Below are 20,787 nucleotides of genomic sequence, written 5' to 3'. Positions count from 1 at the left end.
TTCCAGAAATGTTATATTTGTAGCTTGCAGAGGCTCAAGCAGGGCCTGCCAGAGGTGGCAGGCAGATGCCCAACAGGAGCAGCAGATGTGAGTGCCCAGGTAGGCCGTGAAAAAGGCTAGCCAGAGGGCAGAAATATTCTCTCAAGTCTGTGACTGGAATACAACATACCAGTCTCCACACTTGGCCTAACGTTGTACCATTGGACTCTATGGTCTTATAGGACCCTTATAGGACCCTTCCAACCCTACTATTCTATGATTTAAGGCTGCTTCTGGCAGCCATGGAGATGAGGGGTGGGGGTGGCAACGCACAATGCTGAGCCCTGGCGCTCTCATCCTGGACCACTGGAAGTCCTGCTCATGGCACGCCAATTCCCTGAGCCACAATGAGGGCTAGAAAGTTGTTTTCCATGGCAAACATGAAAGCTGAGATGCTCAGAAAGCTGGGCCCTGATCCAAGCCATCAATCCTGTGCTGGCACAATGAAGTTGCATGTTATGAAGTTGTGTGACGTGAGTAACTCAGCAGAGCGCCGGCGCAGCCCATGGGGAAGGAGCTGGAGTCCTGGCCAAGCCAGCTCACCTCCAGCCAACTTCCGCCACAGAACCCCCGGGCCTTGGGCTTGGCCAGTCTGCCGTCCAAGCACAAGCGGCAGCAGCGGCAACTTCAGGGCTGAACGATTCTGGAGCTGCGGACCAGGGAGAGGCGGGGTGGGGGAGGACCTGGAATAGACCCCTGGGCCGGAGAAGTGCCCCTTCGGAGTGGGGAGGGGCAAAACATTGCTGGCTCCCCACTTTGCCCATTCCCTGCACTTGCCCTTTAGCACACACTGGAGCTCCAGTGCAAACACTCCCGCTGCCCCCAGCTGTACTGGGAAGAGCACGGACCACCTCCTGCCTGACAAGGTGGTGGAGGCAAAGATGCCCATGGCCACTTACATCTGCTGCCACCACATCCCCAAGCTCACCACAGCCTCTCTTCAAGCTGGGGGTGTGCCCCCGCCCAGGCGCTTCTGCTGCTCCCCCCTTCTCCCGACACAGCCGCCCTCCCCGTCAGGACGATGGCGAGCGGCCGGCCAGCTCCAGAGCAAGCAAGGCTGGCAGGGAAGAGGCACGCCCAACCCGAGCCGGAGCCACCCAGCTCCAGTTAAAAATAGCTCCCCCGGCTCCACAGAGCGAGTAACAGGATCCTGAGGATGAATCACGGGTGACCCCTTTGGCACGTGCGCCGCGAGGCGCAGAGTGAGCCAAGGGGGGCTGAAGCACTCAGGGGAACCAGCGCCAGGCTCCTGCTCCAAGGTAGCGGCATCCTTTGGCCTGGAAGCTGTTCTTGGCCCGCCCGCCAGCCACGTGGGCTGGGCCCCGCGACACGGCTGAGCCCACTTCCCCCTTTGCAGCAGCTTCCTCCACACGGCCCTAGCAGCCGTGGCTGGACAACTCAGCCTGCCGCCTCCACTCCTTGGTGAGGAAGCAGCGTTGGCCGTCTCTGGTGCTCCTTTGCCGCGGTGGGCACAGGAAGGCACTGGCGCAGGCTCAGGGGCTCACGTCTATCCTGGCAACGACGCCACTGAGGAGAACGTATGACGCGCTTTCCCTGCGTGCTCTCACCCTTTCACATCTCGTTGCCTCGGCAATTCCTGCATGAACTCCATGTTGCAGCACAGGAAGGACTGAGGCGGAGCAAAGCCTGAGTCTGGGCAAAGGCTGAGCTGCGGCTCAAATGTGAGCACCTGCTCCCAGCTCATGCTCCCAACCTATGTCACATTGTGTCTTGAGACTCAGTCCTGGACCTGGAAATGGGTTCAGGGCTGGCATGCGCTCTTAATATGGGGCCAGGGAGAAGCAGGGACAGGCTGTGCCCCACAGCTACTCTGTGTGTGTGTGTGTGTGTGTGTGTGTGTGTGTGAGAGAGAGAGAGAGACAGACAGACAGACAGACAGACAGACAGACAGACAGAGACACTCAGATTCTTAGCCTCAGTTTTCACCTGGACAATGGGGCTGGTAACATGTCTCCTGCCTGACAAGGCTGTTGGGAAGAAGGCTGCCATACGGCCGAGGATAAGCTGGTCCCCTCACGCTTGTGGCTGCCACCCCAACCAGGCAGCTCAGTGTCGCTGACAAATGAGAGGCTGCCTCTGCCGCGACGGTGCTTGGCTTGCTCCTTGCCCTCCAGCCCATGGGCAGCACCCAGGGACTGGCGCCCCTTCACTCACCCCATGACTCCCTCAGCTTCTGGACGGCTGTCTCCTGTGCGAAGGGGTGGGTGCGGGGGGGCAAGCTGCTTCCTGCCCCAGGAGCCGCTCAGGAAGCCCCGCGCAGAGGCGGAGATCTGGGAGGCACCAGGAGCGAGAGCCGGGCCGCCCCAGGCAGGCTCACTGATGCCAGCAAGAGTGTGGCCGCCTCCTTCTCCCTTCTTCCCGTGCCCTGGAGCCAGCGAAGGGGCGGCTCAGGACAGCCACAGGCAAAGCTGCCCCCGTCGCGCGAGACCCTCACCTGCCCGCCCGGCTGTGGCTGCCACTCCTTTGCATGCGAGCACCTGAGGGAGGGAGGTGGCGGCGGGAGCAACTCTGGGGGCTCCTCTCTTTGTCCCAGCAACTCAGTAACAAACAACCTTCCAAGTGCTAAATCTCCACAAGTGCTACTTAGCCGCCAGTGGCCACACCTCCCTGTGGGCACGTGGCTCCTCTTGCCGGCAGTTTCCTGCAGGGCACAATGCCGGCCCCTACTTGTGAGAGGCGTTCTGTGCGTGCTCAAAGTCTCTCCCTCTCCCTTCCTTCTTACTGCTTCACATACTCCTAGGCTGAGCCTGGCCATTAAAAACAGGTTCTAGGGCTGCCAGGCTCTGGAGAGCCCTGGGGAGAAGAGGAATCCGCTAGGCGAGAGAAGAGGAGGAGGAGTGGGCTGTGGATGGGAAGAGGGCTGGGAGCCGAGTTTGCTGGACTGGCTGGACGTGTGTGTGTGTGTGAGAGAGAGAGGGGGGGGGGAGAGAGAGAGAGAGAGATTTCTTTGGTGTCAGCCCACCCCCATTTTTCACCCACCTCAACACATCTGTACATCACAGCTCTGGGGGTCACCCACACAACCACCCACAGAATCCCGACCTTCTTCACATGCAGTGTCATGTCTCACTAAGGAACCTGAAACAGCAAGTGCACCAAGGCCTCACATTCACTTTGACAGACAAGAATCCCGCCCCCCTTTACCCCTTAAACAGCCTGCCATGCCACAGCGGGGTGGGGGGGGCTGTGCAGCACGGGCCGGCATGGCCTTCCCAGCCTCCTTTGGCTGTGGTCGGCACTTCCGTGGCTCCTTGCCTCATTCCCTTCAGGGAGATGTACAACATCCCAAGGAAAACCCAGACTTCTGTTTGGGGCCCAGAAGGTCCCAGCAGGGTCTGTGGGACCTGGCCGGGGGGGGGGGGGGGGGACAGCACAGCCAGCAAGAGGGGGCATGCTCACGCACCCATGGGCCTCGCAAGACCCACGCAGTGCATGTAACAGTACCCCCACACATAACTGTCACTTCCTGCCCCCGCTGCTCTGCGCTGGGTGGGCAGTGAACCAGGCCCTTTCCCAGGGAGGGAGGGAGGGAGGGAGGGAGGGGGCGCGCACCTCCAGATCTGTGCACTGCCCCAGCCTGTGGGTGGCCTTGGTAGGACGGCATTCCTCGCCATGCCATGGAGGGCGGGCAACACGTCCATCAAGTGATGTTCTGGAAGCTCCTGGTCGAGTCACGGCATGGGGGGTGGGGGTGGAGGACTATTGCTCTGGGAAGGATGAAACGCCCAGGCCAGGCAGGAACACTGGGGTGGGGGTGGGGTGGATGGGGGCACAACGAGTCATGTGACAGCCCCCCAACATACACCGACCCACGAGCACACGCCTGCGGTCTGGAGGGGCCACTCAGAGACTGGTGGGCACCGCGGCCTGCACAAGGGCCGGAGAGTCCGGAGGGCACGAAAGAGGCCCTTGGCCCGCTCGGCAGCGGCAAAGAAGCGCCAACCCCACCCTCCAGCAGGCGCCTGCGGGAGGAGCGGGTGCAAGGCGTGCCCCCCGCTCACGCCCAGTTACACCCTGCTGCTGCTGCATAAGCAGGTACTGCCTGGCCTGCTGGAGAGCTTAACTGCCCTAATGCCGGGGTTGCTGTCTAGCGACCCAGACGGCCCCTCCCGCTTCTGGCCCCACGCCTGGCTAGGAGGTCATTACTCCAGACCAGCCCCAAACCGCCAGGCAGATCATCAGCACCTCGTAAACAGAGCTGAGTTTGGCGGGGGGCGGGGGGAGGAAGTGCCATTTCTGCTTCATGACAAGGCGAGGATCGACCCTCCTGTGCCCCCCCAGAGCGGGACAGGCAAACACCCACATGCCCCGGGCACAACCACCCCCAGCCTGTCGCTGAGCAGCCATATTCCAGGTCTGCTTCCCAGTACTCGAAGGAACACGCCCTAAGTGTGTGTGTGGGGGGAGCGCCTCTGCCCTGGCCCATCCCCCAGAAGAGGAACCGAGGAAGCAGCCCTTGCCCCGCTCAGACTCTCGGCTCGCCTGTCCCTGCGTTGCCACTCAGGTGGGCGCCTCTTCAGGGCCTCTGGAGCAAGGGGGCACTTTCCTGGCGCTGCTCCCGACGAGGCCCTTTGAACAGGAGACGCCAGGATTGGACCAGGGACCTTCTGCAAAGCACTGAACTCTGCTCCTTCCCGCAAGAGACCCGAGGTCCACATCCAGGCACTACTGAGAGGGCCCCACCCCACATGCGCACACCGCCCCCCAGCCACAGCACTGCTGCCTAGCAGCACCACGGAACGAAGAAGCGCTTTCGGGGCAGGGGAGATGACGGGGGTTAAATGGGGCCTCCTGGGAAGCCCCTGGCCTGGAAAGGACTTTCAGGGTGAAAGACAGGCACTCTGCAGGCGCTCAGGGGCACTCTTGCTTTTACAGGTGCTCCTAGGCTGTTGAGCCCTTGCCTTGGAAAGAGGCTCCTGGGGGCCACCTGGCCCCCTTTCACAAGAAAAAGGGGAGGCCCGTGACCTGGAGCATCTCCCACGCCCACCCGCCTGCCCTTCGCACGGAGCAGCCATCCTGCCTGCCCGCTGCCACACTGCCAGAGGTCCGTCCTCGTCTTGATCCCAACGTCAAGACAGAACCGCAGGCCGCCCCTCAGGCCCAGCAGAAAGCGGGCGGGGGAGGCTGTGCTGCTGCTGGGCTTCCTGCATGGCTCTCTCAAAATATCTGGACAGCCCCTGAGGCTTCCTGGAACCTCTGCCCAGCTTCTCCTCACAGGACAGACCCAGGACGGCCGTCTCTGTGGGTCTCCGCTGGATCCGCCCCCACCCTGGGCCCAGGACCGGATGGGAGGGCTCACTCAAGCCTCAGTCAGGGGCCAGCCAGATCATGCCCACATCCCCCAGCTGCCCGTCCAGTCTAGGGGGGCCTGGGCAAGGGGCAGTTCAGATGCCCTCCCCCGGCACCACCCTAGCGCAGCCCCAAGGCAGCTCTGGACGCAGCAGGGCCCAGAGGCATCCCGGGAAGGAAAGGCGTCCGGCATGTTTCCCACAAGGCCAGGCTGAGTGCTGCCCCCTCAAAACGTTTCTTTAAAGGAAAAAGGCTGGGAGCCACTGGCATCAGCCCCAAGGAGGCCCTCCAGATTCTGATGCTGCCCCCCCAGCTGCCAGCGGAAAATGGTGCTGAGGCCACTCATGCCACTCGGCGGGCCTGGATTTTCCAGCACCAGCCACAGACTGACTCAGCCAGAGGCCCCACTGCGGCTCCGGAGCGTTTCCCTTGCCCAAGCAGTGCACAGTCAGGGACACAAGGAGGAAGGGAAGTCGGCGTCAGAGGGGGGTGAGGGCATCAGGGCCAAGGGAGGGACATCAGCGCTGCTCAGGAACGCAGTTTCCTTCCTCCCCCTCCCCCCATTGTGGTTTTCCCCTGGTCCTTCCTCCCCCACAGATCTCTCTAGGGGAAAGAACCAAGCAAGAAAAGGCCTCTGCCCCGCTGAGATGCCAAATGCAGCTGCCTGCTCTACAGGCTGAGGGGCAACAACAACCAGGCAGGGAAAGCATGAGAAAGGTCCCGCCCTCTCCCAAAAGCACCTCTCCAAGAATCTGTCCCATTGTGGCAACCTACCACATTGTGGCAACCTACGCAAGTTTTTCTTGCATGCACCCTCACAACCATCTTGTGAGGTAAATTACTATGCATCCAACTTTGTATAGAGGAAACTGAGGCTGGGGGCGGAGGGCTTCCTCAGAGGCACTCCTAGGACTGGCGAGGCAAACTCTTTCCCCCCAGCACTGCGCAGTCACCTGGCGCCAAGGTGGAAACCCGGATGCAGCCAAAGACGGAACAGGCGGGCCGGGAAAAGCACCTGGGCGGAGGAGGGCAAGGCCAGGGAGTGCCCACCCCGGTACAGAGGGCTCCGAGCAGTCTGCCGGAGCGGTCAGGGATGGTTAGGCTGATGAAGGCCTGAAGACCTCCAGTGACCCCAGAGGACATGGAAGGGGGTGAGCTGGCCTCCGGCCCCGCCGCAGGCACCGGGCTCACTGCCAGAACAGCCGGAGGTGCACCATGCTGGCCCAGCAGCAGGCAGGTCAGAGGAGCCGGAGGGGAGGGGGCAGCAGCGGTGGCAGAGAGGCCAGTGCTCGGGGCCCCTTCTGGGCCGCCGCCGCCGGTTCCTGGCCGTCACACAAGCCTCCAGCCGGCACCAAGAGACCCGGCACTGCAGGGGCGCCGCCTAATGAGATCGCCAGGCGCCAGGGCCGCCAGCGCTGGGGCCAGCCGCATGCCTGGGGCCGAGCCAGACAGGGCCAGCAGTCACTGTTGTGCCCGCAGTCCCTCGGGGGCTGTCCTGGCAGGGTCAAAGGCACGTCCCCCAGCCCAGCCTGAGCAACAGCTCAAGCCAAACATATCCACCCAAGACAGTTTTCCAGAGGTTGCCAAAGCGGACAGCAAAGGCGGAAAGACCTACGTGGATCGCCACAGGTCTCCTGTAGGAAAGATGCTGGCAGCCCAGGCGGCACCCCGGAGCCGGAGGGAACGTGAGGGCCTCTTGGCCCAACCGACCCAGCCCCTCCTTCAGTTCAGGCTTGGTGTTCAGAGTGAACATTCCTGGATATTCTCAATGATGCCCAATTTGTCTTCCAATAAGGGCAGCCAAGGGCAGCCAAGGGCTGCCTTGCTGTTCCCCCTCTTGTGGCTACCCACATGTCGTGGCAACTCCTTCTGGGCAAGATCCACTGGAAGGACAGCCTTCTGCACAATCCCCACTGAAATGAACATGCGCGCCCCTGCGTCTCCACGGGGCTTGTGCAGGAGAAGTTTCCCAGGCGCCCTGGGCCCTTTTCTCCAAACATTTGCAATTGTGAATCAACTGTTCTGCAACTCCCGTGGCTTTCAAAACTTTCTCATTACTGTTTACACAGCCCCTTTAAAAATTTTAAGATTCTCTGCAACCTTCTTGATTGTGTCAGCCATCCTGGCAAATGGCCCACAGAGTTGTTGGCGCGTAGCTCCATTTTACAAATGGAGGAGACTGAGAGAAATGACCGCTCAAGGCTGTAAAACGAGGCCACTGTGGAGGAGGGGCTTGGATCTGGATCTCCCCGGGCAAAATTCAGCTCACTCCCATGCCACCCCCTGCCCCCAGCCATCCCATCTTTATGGGGCAGCAAGTGGAGAAAAAGGAGCTGCGGGGCAACAGCTGAATGGCTGTGAGAGATAGGAGACTGGCCCATCCCCTGAGATGGAAGATCAACTGGAGGGGGAAGGAGAGATTCATTCTCTGACCTGATTCAGCTCTGCCACATGCTCCTTGGTTGGCCTTGGGCAAGCCACAGCCTCGGTGCCTTGACGGGGGTCGCTGTGGCCACCCTTCTGCACGCGGGCGTTGGAGGGAGGAGCACCGTGCAAGTTAACCCAGACCTGGTGAATCTAGACAGACCCACCGACCCGCCTGCCCCCTCCCAGGGTTCCTTCGGTCAGCCTTGCCCGGTGCCTCAGGCCAGCCCCCTTGACAACCGCCCCCTCGTCCTGCCCAGGGGCGCAGCCCAGAGCTCCCTTCCCACCTGCAGCACAGGGCCAGGCCAGGCGCCTCCACTCCCGTGGCACTCACAAGCAGCAGCAGCAGGCAGGCACCCGGGTGAGCTGCGTGTGTGCGCACAAGAGCCCCTGCTTCCCCTTGGTGAGGCAAAGGAGCGGGGGCCGCCCAGCGCCCCAGCCCACTGCTCAGTCTGTGGGCCCAGAGACACAACCCCCACCCCAGTCACCTACGCAGCAGCCAGGAGAGCCAGCACAGAAGCCGCACGACACAAAGAGACAGGGAGAAAGGTCCCCAGCACTTGCCTTGGCTTCAGCAGACAACCCCCCCACATACCCCCCCCGAATCCTGCCGCTAACAGTAATGCTGAGTGGACACTTCCAAGGAGGGCCAGGTGATCCTAACCTCTGCCATTCACTGCAAGCCAGTTCCAACCCGCACTCACCATCGGAGTGGCACCATGCAGCACCCCTCTTACAAAGGAGACGCCCACAGAGTCCGAGGAATTGGGACGACGCACCCCCCCATGCCAGGCCAAGTAGCATTAGCCAGTTTGACCTGGGAGGCAGCTGCCTCCCGCTGGCTCCCTGAGCAGGGAGGGGCAACCTAATGTCCTGATTGATGCCCAGAAGGAAATATAGAGGGGGGGGACCTCTTCTCTATAGTTGTTTAAGCTCCGATGTCCCAGAAGGAAATGGGGGGGGGGGGAAGAGAAAACAAGCAACCAATACACCTCATAAATGTATCCAACATTGGGAATGCTCTCAGCACCACATCTTGAGGCAATAAATTCCAGAGGCCCAAATCCGGCTTGCCTGTGCCTTTCCCTCTATCTGCTTCCGAGCACTCCCTTTGGAGCAAGCAGGAGAGAGAAACGACTGATGACATGGACCCCAAACTCTGCAGCTCAGCCCCCATTCTCTGTAGCCCCAAAAGGTGGCATACAGCTTCACCACCAAGCCCACTATGCCCCACGCAGCCCTCAAGGCCAGAGGGCAGGAGAGAACTCACCTCCTCAGCCAGGCCCTGCACAGTCTCCAGCTTTCAGGAAGGACGACGAGAAGCAGGTCCACTTTGAGCCATTCCACAGGATGCTGAAAAACAGACAGCCAGGAAGGGGTTAACCCCACTTGCGTACGTAGCTGCTCCCATCCCAGGGACCCCCACTTCAGATGCCACCCTAATCTTGTCTAGGGGCTATGAGTCATGGAGGAGATGGGGAGCAATAAGCCCCCCCCCAGAACAAGGCAGAGGAGAGCCCCCCTCGCCAGCATTATACAACAAAACACAAAAACCATTATGCAGCATTGAAACAGAACAAACAAAACCAGAAGCCCGCAAACAGCATTTGAAAAGAGCATCCTAAAATATATTTACACCACACTTTTCTACAGAGTGTAACCAAAGAGGCTTACATAATGTATTAGTACAACAAATTATAACACATTTAGAATAATTTGAAAATGTTCCATAAAATGCAAGAAAGCCACCAGCAGCCAGATAATGACAACACTGCGCAGCCACACCAGCCGGGCCAAAGTACAAGGAAAGCGGAACGCTATGCGTCGAAAGCCTGCTGAAAAAGGAAGCGTGTCTGGAAGCAGGTAAGGAGGAAGCCTGGCAGGCCACCCCAGGGAGGCTGTACCACAGCGCAGGGCCCACCACTGAGAAGGCCCTCTCTGCCCTCTCCAGCCCACCCACTGAGCCGCCACTGACAATGGGACACAGACAACAGGCTCCAAGGCAGATCTCCAACCTTGGCCAGGTTTGTATGGCAGAGAGTAGTTCTCCTGATCTCAGACCATCCGGGGCTTAAAAGGTTAATATCTGCACCTGGAAATGAACAGGTAGAAAAGGTGGCATAATGAGATGAACAAGGAGATACACCTGCACTCTGGTCCAAACCCTGGCAACTGCATTTTGGACTAATCCCAAGGTTCTGGATGGTCTCTAAGGGCAGCCCCATGGAGACAGCACCATGGTAATCCAGCCCGGATGTATTCTAGGGCAAGAATGTCTGAGCTCTCCAGGAACGGCTGAAGCTGCCAAACTGGTTGAAGTCCTCCTGCCCTGCCCCCCCCCCCTGGCAAATGAAGTTCGGGTTGTAAAGCTCCCAATGGAACCAATTCCCTAGGGAGGTGGTGGGCTCTCCCACACCGGAGGCGTTCAAGATGAGGCTGGAGAGCCATCTGTCAGGGATGCTCTGATCTGGATTCCTGTATTGAGCAGGGGGTTGGACTTGATGGCCTTGTAGGCCCCTTCCAACCCTCCTGTTCTATGATTCTATGAAATTTGTGACAACCCCCAGCCAGGAGCCCTTCCACTGTGTCTGGATTGCGTCTGGGACATCTCCCCACTTCACTCCAACGCTGAACCACACTTTAAGAAGGATGCAGACAAACTGGAGAGGGTTCAGAGGAGGGCAACAAAGATGATCAGGGGACTGGAAACAAAGCCCTATGAAGAGAGACTGAAAGAACTGGGCATGTTTAGCCTTGAGAAGAGAAGACTGAGTGGAGATATGACAGCACTCTTCAAGTACTTGAAAGGTTGTCACAGAGAAGAAGGCCAGGATCTCTTCTTGATCATCCCAGAGTGCAGGACACGGAATAATGGGCTCAAGTTACAGGAAGCCAGATTCCGGCTGAACATCAGGAAAAAATTCCTGAGTGTCAGAGCAATACGACAATGGAACCAATTACCTGGGGAGGTGGTGGGCTCTCCCACGCTGGAGGCCTTCAAGACGAGGCTGGACAGGCATTTGTCAGGGATGCTCTGACTTGGATTCCTGCATTGAGCAGGGGGTTGGACTCGATGGCCTTGTAGGCCCCTTCCAACCCTACTATTCTATGATTCTATGATCTATGAACCCAGAGACCAGTTCAGGATCTCCACCACCTCCCCAGGATCCGAGGGTGGAACAAGGTACCATCAGCACACTGGCAACACCTCAGCCCAAATCTCCAGATGACCCCACCCAGCAACTTAGAGAAAAGCATGGCTGGCAAAACAGAGCCATGCGGCCCGCCAGGACAGTAGCAGCCCCAGTGAAGTCCTCCCGTAGAGGGCCAGCGACACGCTCCCTGCCAGCAGAGTCCTGGCCTGGATGAAGGGTGCTGTTTAAAGTAAATTGCTGGTGCGGGCCCCCTGATCTGGAGCAGGACCCCAGCGTGTGGGTTAGGGGGGCTCCAGCCCCTCCCCTCCCCACACAGACTGTGGACCTGATCTGGATCAGGGCCCCGTGCCTGCCATTGCCAAAAAAGGGTGCACCGAAAGCTCCTCCACTGGGTGAGGCCAAGCAGACGCAAGTCCAGCAGAGCAGCCAGTGCCCTTTGTCACCATCCTCCTCCTCACCACCACCGTGTGGGCTCCTCCATCCCATGCTTGGCCAGGCGCCTCTCGAGTCATCCCCCACGTGCGCGCCAGCCGTTGTGCCAACATCTTCGCTGCCTGCAGTTCTTGGGCCCCAAGCTCTAGGGCTTGGCAGGGGCTTCTGGGCGTAACGGGGCCCTGCCCATTCCACAACTGGACCAGGGCACTGGCAGGACTCCAGGCACGTTAGCAGGAGCATGCCCCCAAACTCTTCAGGCATCCATCTGGAGGCATCCGTGTCCAGAGGCCAAGCACTGCAATAGCCCCCTGCCCACCCAGCCACCCCTGCTGAGGTTAGAAGCTGCTGCGCATCTAACCTTAACCAGGGAGTGATCTATCCACGAGGAGGGAACTATTTTAAAACATGCATGCGCACGCGCGCACACACACACACACACCACCTTCATCCCATCCAGAACACACACACACACACACACAAACACCCCGCAGTGTGCATACACCATGCAAAAGGGGTCTGGCCAGATGTAGTATTACACAAACCCTGGGGAGTTAGGTGCCACTGCTGAGAAGACCCCGTCCACAGTCACGTCACCAACTGCCTAACCTCAGTAGGCTGAGTTATCCAAAGAACGCTTACCTCAGATGGCCTCAAAGCCCAGGCAGGTTTGTCTGGGAGCTGACAATCCTGGAGATAAAATCATCTATTAAGCCCTCTCTGGTGTGGGACCAGCAAGGGGAACATCAGCACTTTGAATTGACCTCAGAAATGCACAGGGAGGCCATGGAGCTGTTCAAAAGAAAATGGCAAGATGTGTTCCTGTAACCTGTGCCCATCAGTAGTTGAGCTTCTGTATTCTGAACCTGCTGGTTTCTGGCAAATCTTCAAGGGAAGACCCACATGTAGCATACTGTGGTAGCCAAGCCTGGGCTTGCTTGGATGACTGTGGCCAGGCTACCTCTGTTCAAGTGGCATTGTAGTTGGCATACTTGCCACAGACACCAGTTTGGCATCCAAAGTTAGGGTCAGATCTAACAAGACTGCCAAACTGGGAATTTGATCCTTGAGGGGGGTGCAACTCCATCCCTAGCTGTTTGCACCCCACTTTCCAGGGCAGCTGCACTGCCTACAAACAGCACCTCCATCCAGTTTGGAGTGAGCTTCAGCTTACTGGCCCTCATCCAGTCCGTTGCCCACCCCAGGAGCTACCTGATGAACACTTCCACTGTCAACGTGGGAGATCCCAGCGTGGTGTAGCGGTGAAAGTGTTGGACTGGGAGCTGGGAGATCCAGGTTCTAGTCCCCACTTGGCCATGGAAGCTCACTGGGTGACTTTGGGACAGTCACAGACTCTCAGCCCAACCCACCTCACAGGGTTGTTGTTGTGAGGATAAAATGGAGAGGAGGAGGATAATGTAAAGCCGCCTTGGGTTCCTTGCAAGAGGGAAAAAGGCGGGATATAAATGCAACAAATAAATAAATAAACCCCCTGGTGAACAGTCAGCTGTGGGCCGCAAAGGGCATTTTGGAGAAGCCCAAATAAGGGCGACAGGAGCCCTGGTTGGCGCAGCACCTGCACACGCACACCCCGCCCCATAAGCTCTTGGCTGCATGCACCAGCTGAGTGGCAAAAACCATCTGAACACTGACAAAAGGAGATCCTTCACATGATGCAGCACTCGAGGAACAGAAGTCCCAGCCCCAGTGGACCCCCGGCGCAGGTGGCTGGGCTCGAGGCCGAGGCCACTTCGGCATTTGGCTTGCCCTGATGGGCAGCCAGGATCCCCCCGAAAGCCCTCAAACAGGGGCATGGCCCCCCCCACAGCTGGCATCCTCCTCCTCCAGTGTGTTGACCCCCCCTTCACACTATCCCATGGCAGCAAGACCCAGGCAAGGGCATCAGAAGTGCCGCATTGCCTGCCTGCGGAAGAGTCAGATATCCACAGCAGATGGAGAGGCAACAGGGAGGGACTCAGGACTGAGGGAAGACAGGACCTAAGTGAGCACACTGCAGCTCGGCCCACCCGGTCTCAGCAGAGCCCTGGCTTGGAAATGCCAAGGGGTGGGAGAGGGGGGTGATTGCCTCTTGCCCTGCTTGGCGGCTTCCCCCATTGGGGACTCTGGATGCCGCCATGAAAACAGTGTGCTGGACTAGATGGAGCCCCTTGGTCTGATCCAGCAGGGAAATGCTTACCCTCTTGTGTTCATTTGCATATATTTAGGGGCTTTATTTTAAAATGTCTGCACTACCTTTCACCTGGGCGACTTCAAAGCCATTAAACAAACCCAAACAAACCAGTTAAGGCCCTCTTAACTGAGAGCATTAATTGAAGCAGCAGGAACAGAACAGAGGCAGAATGGAGCACAGCTGCCTGGAGAATGCTGGAAGGGATGGTGTGAAGTGTCCAAACCTGTGGAAGGGAATTCCTCAGCCCAGAGGCACACACCAAGAAGGCCCTGCTTCTTGACAGAGGGTGCGCCTCCTCAACAGTTCCTAGATTGCGGGGGGGGGGGGGTTTGCCAGGAATATAGGAAGCCACCTCATAAGAACATGCTGGGTCAGGCTGAGGGTCCGTCTCGTCCAGCATTCTGTCCACACAGTGGCCAACCAGCTGTTGACTGGGAACCCACACGCAGGGCATGAGCGCAACAGCACCCTCCCACCCATGTCCCCAGCAACTGGTGTACACAGGCTAACTGCCTCTGATACTGGAGGGAGCACATCGCCATCAAGACTAGTAGCCACCGACAGCCTTCTCCTCCAGGAATTTGTCCAACCCCCTTTTAAAGCCATCCAAATTGGTGGCCATCACTACATCCTGTGGAAGCGAATTCCATAGTCTAACTCTGTGCTGTGTGAGGGCTTCCTTTTATCTGTCCTGAATCTCCCGCCAATCAGCTGCATGGGAGGACCCCACTGGGTTCTAGTATTATGAGAGAGGGAGAAAAATGTCTCCCTCTCCACTTTCTCCACACCAGGCATAGTTTTGTGCACCTCCATCATGTCTCCCCTCACTCGCCTCTCTTCTAAGCTGAACAATCCCAGATGTCTGTGAGAGCAATGAAATCAGACAGAAGACAGAGGGGAGTCACTAGATGCAGAGTAAAATAGACTGACTCCTGTACTTTTAACAGTTGTGAAGAGCTGGTGTAATGTACTGGTTAAGAAACTGAGCTATCGATCAAAATCCCCAGTTTGAATCTTACTTCTGCCATGAATTTACTAGCAGGCCACTTTGGTTTCAGTTCTCTGTCTGTAATAGGTGGGCAATAATACTGCCTTACCTTACAGGGTTGTGGTAAGGATTACTGCTAGATAATCTATGTGAAGTACTTTAAACACTTGAAAGAGCTATACAAATTTTAACTACTAACATATTAAAAGCAAATTTTGGCACATGCAGCTTGTTGTTCAGGGCTGTGAAAAGTGACACCTACCGACATTTCCACTTCTACACAAGTCTTGGGCCGTCTCGCCCTGTACTGTCAACACGGACTGGCAGCAGTGGCTCTCCAGGTTTCAGGCAGGATCCCTTCCTAGCCCTGTCTGGAGATGCTGCTGGGGATTTGAACCTGGGGCCTTCGGCATGCAAAGCAGAGCTCTCCCACCGAGCGATGGCCCTCCTGTTCATATGAGAGCGGGCAGTCCCCGAGATGCCCAGACCTAGCTTTAAGGCCTCCTAGGTGAAAACCAGCACTTGAAAGGAGTCTGGACATGCCTGGGTAGCCACTCCAGCACTGGAGAGATGTGGTCCCGCTGACCTACAGCCAATCACAATGAAGGAGCAGGAGCAGTCAGACCAGCTGCCACTTCCGAACCGTTTCCATGCGCAGCCTCACGTGGAGCACGAGACAATAATCTAATCTCGAGGTCACCATGGCCCGAAGGAGGGTGGCCAGGCCTCTATCCAGGCACACCCATCACAGTGGCTGCTGCGTCCCCCTCCCTTTACACAGACTGGGAAAAGAAGCCTCTGGTGTAAAGCAGAGGGGGCTGGATTTAGGCAATCCCTCAGGAAGAAGGCCTCAGCCAGCTCAAGGGCAGCTTAGCACTGGAGGGAGCCAGCTGGTTTGAGGCTGAGAGGCGCCTGGTAGCGGGACTTCAGGAAGCACGTGCGAAACCCCCTGGAGGAATCAATTCGGAAGTTCCATTCCACAACCTTGAGAAGCAGACTTGTGTGGGCGATGTGGCTGCCAAGTCGAGTGTTTGGGTATGTGCAGTTTTTGCATCATTGGTCTCTTAAGGCTTTAAATGGTTCAGGCCAGTTCACACACATCACTCGATGATTACCTGTGGAAGGTGGTATGACACTAATGAAGAGGTTAAGATGCTGCAAGGACACAGCTGATGCTTTGGCTCTTGCATACGAGTTTCTCCAGCGAGATAAAAGCAGTGTGGTGCCAAAGGGAATGACGGCCAGAGCAGAGATGGTCTGGGGAAAACAGGTCACCTGCTGAAAAGGTGACTTGTCAGCAGATTCATCCAAAGCGGGGCAGATTTCAAAATGGTCACCAACATTTTCAGATCAGGACAGAGGTGAGGGAAATGCAACCTCCAATGTGAATTTGGGATTTGGTGTGTGTGTCTGTGTGTGGGGGGGCCTTTTCTTCCAGATGTTGGTAGGATGTCTAACTTTATTGCAGTATTGCCGGATGGTGAGTTTACGGATGCCCTGTCTTAAGTGAGGGATTGCACCAGACAATCCATGGGGTCCTTTTCCGCTCTTGATTCTGAACATCATAAAGAGGTGGCACCCTGAACCGAACACAGCTACATCTATGTCAGGAAATGAGCAAACTGTAGAAACACGCATCATATAAAAAATTTATAGAAATGATGACACCAGAAGTATCTTCTGAAACCCAAATGGAAGAAGTTCACTGGCCACGTTGGGCTGGCTGGGCCAGTGAACGGCTGGAAGTGAGACCCAGCAAGCTCCACCCATTCCCAGAATGCTACTTGCCCTCACCAAGGGATTCAGGGCAACACTTCCACCAGGAGACGTCTGCGAGGCGCTTGGCCCCGTTGATCCAAGGGCAACGGCTCAGCCCCACAGCGAGTCAGAGCTGCCGCCACACTCATCAGCACAGGTCACTGTGCAAGCACAACCAACTCCGACGTGGCTGGAACTGACCACGGCTGTGCAGACACGGAGGAGAGCTGCGGAGGCGGAAGGTGCCAAACAGGCCTTCTGGTATGACTCCCTCCTCAAAGGACCAGAGATGGGAAAGCCGGAAAAGCAAAAACAACAATTGGTGCAGGGGGGAATCAGGAAAGAAAACAGATGCCCCCATTTTTTCTGGCCTTTCCCATCTGTACCACCGGCCACACAACCTGGGCCCTGCATGTGCCACAAGCAGAGAGGCTATGCATGGGAGAAAAGTGCTCCAGGATGCTTAAGCAAGCGAGCCCAGCCACGCACTACAGGGACACACTACCTGGCCTAAGGCAAACGTACTTCCTTCCAGCTTCTCCCATGTGGCAATATATCAGACCTTGAGCACAAGAAATCCCCACCCCCACCCCCAACACATCAACCTCAAAGGGAGTGATAGTGGGTGCAATTCCATGCCTGCACACTCCGAATGGATTGTGATCAAGAGCTCTGACGCACCTGACAACACAGAGGGCCAGCAATGGCAAGTAATTGCCAGCGCATCTTCGCAGACATTTGCCAACCATCAGGAAAGAAAGAACTCCAGCAGAACAGTCAAGTCACATGTTCCATTCACTTTCAAAAGCCGGCCTGCCTGACGCCTGCCCCCCCATACTCTCTCTCTCGCACGCACGCGTGCACACACTACCCCATGCCAGGCCCCAGAAGCTGGACCTCAAATGACTGCAAAATGAAACTGTTGCAGAAAACACAACCCACCAAGTAACAACCCATCACAACATAAAGGTAAAGAGAAACGAACAAGGGTGGCATGTCAGCTGCCCCCTCTGCCCTCACCCTGGCCCAGCCAGCACACCCAAGACTCCCACAATGAGCGGGTTGGCAGGGGGAGAAGCTTTGTTTGGGAAGCACAGCCAGACTGCCAGGGTCATTCCTGGGCCCACAGATGACATTTGCTCCCAAAAGCAGCCAGGCCTCCATGGGCTTGCGCAGAGGGTGAAGAGCCCATGGAACAGGGTTGCTCCACCAACGGTCCTTTGGTCCAGGCTGCTCCCGGAGGCAAGGCACTGGGGCAGAGGGACCATTCAGCTTGCCTGATTCAAAGAGTCCATTTTTGCACGCCCACACCAAAAAGCCCAGCATGGGACAGATCAGGATCTCCAGAGGAAGCCCCAAAACAACCACAAGGGAGGTGCAGCAGGAGCGCTTGACTCCAAGGCGGGGGGCTCAGCACCCAGTGATACAGACTGGGACCTGCTCCTCAAGGCTCTGGCAACTCCCAGAGTCAGGATGGGGCAAAAACAATGCACTTTCGGCTCACCCAGAGAACAGAACCATCAAGTCCTCCGTCAGAACGAGCCCCAGGACTAGCTCAGACAGCAACAGCTGGCCTGCTTTCATTTGGAGAGAGAAATCTGGGAAGATGCCCTCAACCGCTGACTGTCTCAGCCTGGCCCTGCCCCGCCCTCCTCTTCTCCCCACGGCAAGCCCTCCTGGCAATTCTTCTGCAAGGCCTGCCCTGCTCCATTATCGGACAGAAGGAAGGAGGGGAGTCGTGGGTCTGTGACAAGCAGGGGTGGCTGTTACCCCAGCTGGCCGGCTGGGCAACAAGCCTGGTGCAGCCCAGATCCAGGCCTGGCGCTCTCAGCAGGAGTGCCTTTTCCCAGCCCCCAGAACTCTGGCACAGGGCAGCCCTCACATCCACTGCTCTGTAACTTCCAGGCTGCCATAGTCAATGCACTCTACGCGGGGCTGCCCCTGAAGCCAGCTCAGAAGCTTCAACTGGGGCAGAGCGCAGGTGCCTGCCTTCCATCAGGTGTGGGGCGATGGGCACAGAGGCAACCTCTTCTGCCCCACACACACTGGTTGCCAGTTTGCTTCCGGGTTCTGTTCAAGGTGCTGCTCTGAATACTGAAGCCCGCCACAGCCTGGGCCACAGCCTGCCTCTGCCCACCTGAGTCCACGCACCGCCCAAGGCCTAGCTGGATCTACTCTGCCTTTGCAGCAAACAAGGATGGCAGAGGCCAGAAGCAAGGCCTTTCTGGCAGTGGCTCCTAAGCTCTGGAACCCTCTGCCTGTGGAGGTGCAAATTAAGCTCACTCCCTGCCAGGATCTAGAAGGGGCAAAATGGGGTTCTGGCAAGCAGGTGCTTGATGTTGTTCTGTGGCTAGTTTTTGTAGTTTTTTATTTTTGACTTATCATTTGGGTTTATAGCAGGGGTTTTTAAATGATCTGCTCAGTGCTTCAGGTGTTGGAAAAGCAGCAAACAAACGAGCTCGGTGCAGGAAAAGGAGAATTATGGGGAAGTGGGAAACTGGTGTCATTTTAAAAACTCTGGGGGAGTGTCACAGCTCCTTGGAGGCTCCGTCAGGAGCATCTAGCGGGAGGAGGGTATCACTCTGAACATGCTCAGGTGCTCATGCCTCCCCCTGATTTAGCGATGGATAGATACCAGCAGTGCATAATGGCGCTTGAAAGGGAGAGAGGGTGCCCAAGGAGCAGTCGTAATCTTAATGCAAATGATCATCAGTAGCAGCAGCCATTCATGTTCCAGGTCCAGAATCATTCCTGGGTGGGGCAGGGGAGGCAGGCACAGACACTAGGGAGTCAAGCCCAAGCAAAGCTCAGTTCCCATGTGAAAAAAGCCAGGAGGAGGGAGCAAAAGAGCCGGTCTTCTCTGCCCCTGTGCCCGTGGAAAGCAGAAGAGTGGGAGGACGCCACTGCTTGTCTGGACTAGTGAAGACGCACTGTTCTGTGCAAGCTGAGTGCTTGCTGCAAATGTCAAGGGCTTGGGTCTGACCAAAGGTGTCCCCCACCCGCCCTGGGATCAGAAAGAACCTGACAGGCTGAGAAAGGGCTCCAGAGTTTCCAGCCGGCAGCCCCAGGCACCTCTATGAAGGTCTGCTGGGACCTGCAGCCACTGGGAGAGTGCCTCGGGCATCCAGAACCAGACAGGAGGCCTGTGGGGGCAGCCCTGATGCCCTGAGCCAAGCTGGCACAGGCTGGGGTCCAGGAACCCAGCTGCCGGCAGGGAGAGCAGCAGGAGGCGGCGGCCAGGGGGTGTTTGCACAAGCAGGCGAGATGTGCAAGGCCACGCAGGCCACGCCTGCCAGGAACGGGCTGCGCCCAGAGAATTCCTCCCTGAAGAGAGGATGCGGCTCCCCTCCCGCTCCCAAGATCACCTTCTCCCATCGGGAAGGCCGCCACTTCCGAGGTTATGCAAGTGCACCTCTTCGCCAGGTGCCCAGCCCAAAAGGTGTCTGCACCTGCACCCAGAAGCACACCAGGTGTGCCCGCTGCCAGCTCCATCACTGTGGCACCCCTCTGCCCTCCCGGGCAGATCAAGGACTGGGTCTTTGGGGCCAGGGAAGACCCTGGTCACAAAGGGGTCACGTGCCGCTCCCCACCACCACTTCCCGAGCAGCTGTTCTCTGACCAGAGGGCATCGTGGCCTGGATCACCTACGGCCCGGGCCGGGGGGACGCCGCCGCTCCGCCGCGGGTGGCGAGGCTGGCCTTCACCCAGCTGCCCTGGTCAGCTTCCTGCACCGGGGGCCACGCTGTGGATCCCGGCCACGCGGCCGGCGGAGGGAAAAGAGGCCGCCGCACCCGCGGCAGACTGGCCCAGCGCGCCACGTGCACAGCTGGCGCCGGCTCTGCCAGCCCGCACGCACGAGCGCCAAGCGCGAGGGCTCCCGAGCGGCCCGCCCGGCCCGGCCCGGCCCGGCCCGGCCGGCGAGAGACGCGTTCTGCGGCTCCCGCTTCCCCGCTCCGGCGGGCAGCCGCTGCCTCCAGCCAGCGGGGCGCGGAGCTGGGCGGCGCAGGCCCCGATTCCGCGCCGCCGCCGCCGCCCTCCGTAGCGGCCCCGGTGTCGCCGGAGCTGCCGCAGCTGCCCACCCCGGCCGGCACCCGGCTCTGAACAAAGAGACAGCGCGCCTCCGAGCACGCGCAGGCTGCCCCGCTCCCCGCCGGGCGCGTCCGCGTGGCTCGGCGCCCGAGCCTCCTCCGGAGCGCTCGGCGCAGTCGGCGGGGCGGGCCCGGGCGGGGCGGGGCGGGGGCCCGGCGTTCCCCTCGCGCGCGGGGCGGCGCGGGCAGGCGGGCGACCCCCGACCCGGGCTGCGGGTTCCGGCCGCGCCGCGCCGCGCCCTCCCCCTCTGGCCGCCCCCTCCTCCGCGCCCCGGCCGCCTCGTGCACGCGCCTCGGGCACCACTCACCCTCCGGCAGCGCCGCGGCAGCAGCAGCCCGGGGCGCGCGCCCGAGCCGCCCAGCTCCGGGACCAGCCCGCCTCTCCGGGTGCGCATGCGCGCC

General features: G+C 58.6%; 1 protein-coding gene across 6 annotated transcripts in view; it reads right to left on the bottom strand.

Annotated features, from left to right (window-relative positions):
• Positions 1 to 20,787, bottom strand: part of SLC4A2 (solute carrier family 4 member 2) — a 54,074-nt gene extending 33,287 nt beyond the window's left edge. For 3 of the 6 annotated variants that reach the window (XM_084859706.1, XM_084859703.1, XM_084859707.1), the window contains exons 1-2: positions 20,694 to 20,787; positions 9,044 to 9,126 (exon numbers count right to left, since the gene is read on the bottom strand). The gene's annotated coding sequence lies outside the window, so the exon portion shown is untranslated. Of the gene's footprint in view, positions 1 to 9,043; positions 9,127 to 9,788; positions 9,866 to 12,002; positions 12,153 to 15,654; positions 15,818 to 20,693 lie in introns of those variants that run through there. The other 3 variants (XM_084859708.1, XM_084859709.1, XM_084859704.1) reach the window with 3 other exon arrangements.

This window comes from Heloderma suspectum, chromosome 5, assembly GCF_057233095.1.
Source record: "Heloderma suspectum isolate Gila_16-S chromosome 5, 16-S_ref, whole genome shotgun sequence".
Taxonomy (NCBI): Eukaryota; Metazoa; Chordata; class Lepidosauria; order Squamata; family Helodermatidae; genus Heloderma; species Heloderma suspectum.
Note: the sequence above shows the minus strand (reverse complement) of the source record. Positions and strands in the feature narration are given on the sequence as shown.